This window comes from Petaurus breviceps, unplaced genomic scaffold (genome assembly GCF_028583685.1).
Source record: "Petaurus breviceps papuanus isolate PSGF00001 unplaced genomic scaffold, PetGlider_PUasm1.0 91041, whole genome shotgun sequence".
In the NCBI taxonomy this organism is placed as follows: Eukaryota; Metazoa; Chordata; class Mammalia; order Diprotodontia; family Petauridae; genus Petaurus; species Petaurus breviceps.
Genome location: NW_027187400.1, coordinates 40,173,008 through 40,179,007, shown reverse-complemented (window position 1 = coordinate 40,179,007; position 6,000 = coordinate 40,173,008). Strand labels below are relative to the sequence as shown.

The 6,000-nt window shown below is 49.4% G+C and overlaps 2 protein-coding genes across 7 annotated transcripts in view; both read right to left on the bottom strand.

The window, feature by feature from the left end:
- The window catches only part of LOC138154018 (zinc finger protein 420-like), a 19,215-nt gene extending 18,260 nt beyond the window's left edge, over positions 1–955 (bottom strand). For 2 of the 5 annotated variants that reach the window (XM_069078445.1, XM_069078449.1), the window contains exon 1: positions 829–955. The gene's annotated coding sequence lies outside the window, so the exon portion shown is untranslated. The other 3 variants (XM_069078448.1, XM_069078447.1, XM_069078446.1) reach the window with 3 other exon arrangements.
- LOC138154540 (cytochrome c oxidase subunit 7A1, mitochondrial-like) overlaps positions 1–6,000 on the bottom strand; it is a 259,360-nt gene that overhangs the window by 185,776 nt on the left and 67,584 nt on the right. The window lies entirely within an intron of this gene.

Genomic DNA, 6,000 nt, shown 5'->3' with positions numbered 1-6,000 from the left:
CGCAGTAGTCGCACCGGCACGATCATACCGGACACCACACTGCATCTGGCCGGCCAGGCTGCCCTTTTTTTCCCTGCCCGCCATCGCCGCCGCCTAACCCACATCCCCCCCCCCCCCACGGCCTCCCCCCCCCCAGAAGACTCACAACTCTGCTCAGCCCCACCCCCACTGTCACACCCCCTACCGTGGCCTTATACAAGATGACCTACAATCAGAATAAATCCTCACACACCGACTGGGCAGGCAGAGGGATGGAGTTCAGGAAACAGGACTCTCAGGGGAATGTCTCTGCACATGCCCAGGAGGGCACCGACACACACTGGCACACACGCCTACACTCACACATCCATAAAAATCACACTGAAGATGACACTTTAACTCAGCACACACTGAGTGGACATTAGCCTGGCACCGCACTGCCCGGAATTCGGACACGAATCACACACACAAAGACGAGCCGTCACTGACACTGACATGGACACTGACAATGATATTGACATTGACGCTGACATTGACGACGGCACCTTCACGGACCGGGGCACACGTGGGGAAGAAGGACCCTGCCTGGGAAGGGGGCTGGGACCGGGACCAGGCCCAAGGCTTCAGGGAGGGGGAGGACAGTGGGTGGAGGAGGGAAGGGAAGGGGGCGTGGTGATGACGTCATGACAACAGGTGACGTTCGTGGCAGGGCGGGGCCGGCTCATCTTCCCCGTCTTCCCCAGAGAGAAGGACGGCTGAAGAAAGGTCAGGGTTAGGGGACAGGGACGGGAAGGGGGTCAGACCCCGCCCCCCCAACTCGGCCGCCGGGGTCCCGGGGGCCGCAGTCACCTGACGCCGCGGGTCCGAGCCGACAAAGAGGACGCCGCTCAGGTCGGTCCGAGGCTGTGCCTGCACCTGCGCAGAAGGAGCTATCCAACCGGGCCCCTCCCCCACAGCTCACGGAATCCATTTTCCCAGAGGCCTCAGCGGCAGGCGCTTAGCTTGGTTGGGGAGGGATCCTATTCATGCGTCTCAAAGGATTCTGGGAATTGTAGTCCCTAAGCCCTTTTTCGCGCAGCCACATTGCATGAGGCGGTGCCCCGAATGGGCTAGGATGAGAAAAATGGGGAGAAGATCGAGATAGGGGAGTGGTCGGGGGCGAAGGGGCTTGGGGACCCTTCACTCTAGTCCTGGATTTTTTCTGAAGAGTCAGAAGGGGGTTAGAAAACACCCCAATCATGCCACACACTCCCTGCTCAGCCTCTAAGACCATCCTCAATCGAAGCCTATCATTTCAACCCACCCAAACATGTGCCTACGATCCACACGCCCCCTTTCCTCTAATTTCACAAGTTTCTCCTCTTCACAAGGGACACATCGGATGACCAGTAGCCTAGTCTTGTGCCGGCCTCTTCCATGCCTTGAATCGAGGCCCCCATCCCTGGAATGGATCCTACACTTGCTTCATAACCTAGCGGGCAGCATGGTGTATTCCTGAAGGAGGACCCCAGCGGGCCCCTTCTGGGGGGCGGAGCAGCTAGCCGTTTTCTTGGTTTGCCTTATCGGGGGTTGCTTTGGGAGGAGGTGGGCTGGTCACTAATGTAAGAATGATGGAAAACTTGGAAGTGACCACTCCATTTCAGAATCTCTGGTCAGTCGTACACAATGACATACTGTCCCTGACACTGACATTGACGCTGACATTAACAACTGCATCTTCACAGATCCTTGCACACTGGTGAGGAAGGACCCTGGTCAGGGACAGGGATAGAGAAGTGGTCCAAGGGTTGGGGGGGGGGGGAACGGTGGGGGGAGGAGGGAAGAGAAGGGAAGGGGGGGCATAGTGGTGCCGTTATGACAACAGGTACCATCTCTGGCTGGGTCTCAGCGGCTCTTCCTCCCTCCTCTTTCCTGCCCTCCCCCCGCCCCCCACCAGGGACGGTAGGAGGAAGGTTCTGCTCAATCCTCCCAGACTGAGGGTGATTTCTATTAAATATTCTCAGACCTCTCCTTTGCCCCATCACCTTCCAGCTTACATCATGCTTGTTTGTAGGTCATTTCTCCCCATTACACTGTTCTTTGATGGAGAAAAAAAAGACCCATTTATTACGCTGTTAGTATGCCAGTTAAAGAAAGTTTTAAGTGCTTGGAGTACAGTTTCTACCCTCAAGGAGCTTACATTCTAATAGTGGAGGACAATGCATAAGGGGAGATCCGGAAAAATAGAGGAAAGAATTAGGTAAGAAGAGCAGTGATTGGAGGCAAGGCTGCTGTGGAAGTCTGCAAAGGGAGAGAGAGCTGCCTAGAGAGGCCCATGTGGAGTCACAGGGAAGTCATCAGCCTTCTTGGGCTTTAAAATAAGCCGTTACAGGCAGAAACAAGGACAGGTAAATGCAATCAATCAGCATTTCAGTAATTATCTACTAGGTCCCTTCTGGGTACCTTATGAGTTCAACCTGAACTGGGCCCTCACTGCAGCAAGGCAGTCCTTTCTTTCCTCCCTAATTGATTTCCCATCTGACTCCCCCAGAAGCAATTGTATACCTCTTTCCCCTCAAGCCTCCCCTATGAAGACCTGGTCTCTACTCTATTGAGAAAGATGAGGCCATTCACCATGAGACCTCCCCCTTCAATTTCTTTCTCATAATCTCAAAACCCCTTTTCTGACATAATGCCTCACTCTCTCCTCCTTTCCTCCAGCCCTTCCACATCAGTGCTTGATCCTATCCACACCCACCTGGCCCTGCCCTGTCTTCTCTAGCAGGTGAATCCACAAGCATTCTCCCTCTCTCTGGAATCTCCTTTTCCAACCTCTTGGTTCCTTCCTCATTGACTTCCAACGTGCCTATGTCTTCACTTCCAGCTGTGACATCCTGTTCTTCTCTGGCCTTTGTCCCAGCACGAAAAGAGGAAGCCATGGTAAGTGAAGAAGTTGTCCGAGACTTACGTCTGTGTGAGGGTTGGTGATGGCGGTCCTTGGAGGGCAGTGATGTCCAGGGATGGTGTCTCAGCAGCAGACTCAAAGGAGTCCCTTGGTCAGATGCAACAATGTACTCATGTTTGCTTTACTACTTCAGGATTTTTGGAAGGGTCTATGAGAGAGGTGTAGGGGATAGAAAACTGATTTTTGGGGGCAGGAAGAACTGGTTCAAGTCCAGGATGAAATAGAAATAGGTTAGCTTTTAAAGCTCTTTGAGACTTGTTCCCATTCTATCTTTTCAGTCTTATTATACATTACTCCTCCTCCACACTCTGCAAAACAGCTCCATTTGCCTTTTCTCTCTTCCTCACCTGGACACACCTTTGCACTGACCATACCCCAAGTTCAACAAACACTTCCTCCTTACCTCCTCCTATAGAGTCCCTCCCTTCCTTTAAGGTGAATGAAGCCTTTCCTGTTTCTCCCATTTGCTTATACTTTCATTCCCAAACTATTTTGTATTTAATATATGTATGTATGTATGTATGTATGTATGCATGTATGCACATATATTGTTGAGTAATTTTTCAGTTCTGTCTAACTCTTCATGACCCCTTTTGGAGTTTTTGTAGTGAAGATACTGGAGGGGTTTGCCATTTCCTTCTCCAGCTTGTTTTACAGATGAGGAAACTGAGGCAAACAGAGTGAAGTGACTTGCCCAGGGTCACACAGATAGTAAGTGTCTGTGTCTAGTACTAAGTGTCTAGATTTGAACTCAGGAAGAAGAGTCTTCCTGACTCTAGGCCTGGCAGTCTATCCAATGCTCCACTTAACTGATATATGTATATATATTTCATATATAATACATATATATGTGTGTATCTATCATGTATACATATACACACATAAACATACATACAAATACACATAGTGTTTTTCTAAAATGCAGGTCTGATCATGTCACCACCAACCCTTACTCAATAAACTTCAGTGGCTCTCTATTACCTTCAAAAGCAAATACAAAATCCTCTGTTTGGCATTCAAAACCCTTCAGAACCTAGTCCCCTCCTACCTTCCCAGTCTTGTTGCACTTTCCTTCCTCATACATGCGCTTAGATCCAGGGACACAGGCTTCCAGGCTGTTCCACAAACCAGACATTCCATCCCTCAGCTCTGGGCATTTTCTCTGGCTATCCCCCATGCCTGGAACATTCTTTTCTCTTCATCTCTACCTACTGACTCTCCCAGCTTCCTTTACATCCCAAATAAAACCCCACCTTCTACAGAAATGCTTCCTTAACCATTCTTAATTCCAGTGTTTTCCTTCAGTTAATTATTTCCCATTTATCCTGCATCTATCTAGCTTTGTATATATCTGTTTGCATGTTGTCTCACCTGTTAGACTGTAAGCTTCCTGAGGGCCTGGGTTGTCTTTTGCCTGTGTGTATCTCCAGTGTCTAGCACAGTTCCTGGCACATAATAGACACTTAATAGATGTGTATTGAAGGACAGATTGGGAATAGGGATGGTTTTATTCTTAGTAGGACCTAGCACAGCTCCTGGTATACAACAGTCACTTAATAAATTCTTGTTGATTGGTTGATGTGTTAATTAGTTTTACTGAACTGTTTTTTTCCCCTTCTTTATTAGAAGTTGAAGTAGGGCTGTGTGGAGAAATGTAGGTGATGAAAAATAAAATTTAAAAACATTGCTAAATGTTTGTTGAATTGAATCTCCTGAGACTCCAGGACTAATTATGGATTCTGTTCCCACCCTCCGTGGAGTGCCCCAGGGTATAGTCAGAATACCATACACTGGTGGAGGGTGTTTCTGAGAGGGTGGGTCTGGGGACACTCTCTTCCCTATCTTCCCCTCAGTTGTCTTCCCTGAGGACTTTACCCCTGGCCACTGGTTCACTCTTGAGGGAGGCAGGAGCAATGTGGGGACTAGGGAATGCATGTGACTTGGTGTCCCAATTTGAGACATCTCTGTACTAAGAGACAGAGAAGGGTCCCAAACACTTCCCCAGAGCCCTGGGTGGTGGTCAGACTGTGTTCTGGCCCTTGGGCTCTACTGCTAATTCGCTGTAACTTTTGGCAAGGCCTTTCCCTCAATGAGCCTCAGTTTCCCTTTGAATAGGATGTTTCTCATGCCTGGATTGTAATTCCTCCTCTCTTCACCTAATAAATGTTTTCATCCATTCATTCATTCTTTCTTTCCTGTCTCTTGAAATTGCTAGCTTCTGATGGGGCCCAGCCATTGGGTCATCTGCTGTGGAAATCCTTTCCCCAATACCCATCGTTAATGCTTCTCCTTCTTCCTCCTCCAATCATCAGGTATATGTCTTTCTGTTTACACAGCATAGCCCCCTCCCCCCAACCATAAGAACAGAAGTTTCTTGAGGATAGAGAGTATATTTTTCACCTTGTCTTTATATCGCCAGCACCCAGCCTAGTGCTGGTATATAGTAGTCATTTAATAAATGCTTATTGATTGAAGGAGGGAGTGGAGAGAGAGGATGGATGCCAAAAAAAGGCCTGTCAAGGGATTAGACTTGGGGGTGGGGGAGAAGGAAGAGTAAAGGGGGATGCCTGCAATGTGAGTGAAACCCCTTCCAAGGGACTGGAAGGATGGTGGTTCCAAGGAGTTTGTCCAGAACTCATCCCTAGAGTTCTGGATGTGTCTTACACTACAATGGAAAATCAACAGCTATCCGTGGGCCTCCCCAGCCTCCTCATCAAGGAGGCACCAGGGTGACTCCCCACCCGTCACAAAGGAGAAAAAGGAGAAGGCGCTGCTGACATGAACCCAGTTCTTTCCTGTTCCTCCAGAGATCCTAGTTCAGCCCCCACAGGGTGATGAGGCCGAGGACCCCGCTGTCTACAAATGCCTGAGGTCCAGCTGAAGAGGGAGATTTCTAGGGTAGCCAGAATCATACAGGGACCCAAAGCGAAGCAATCAACCCATATTAAGCACTTACTGTGTACCAGGCACTGTGCTAGGTGTCCTCAAGGAGCTTCCGACTCTTGGAGAGTCATCCGCTGAGCCTTGCTTGGAAGGAAACAAGAGTCCAGGAGACAGGAGTGAGGAGAGGACCCTCT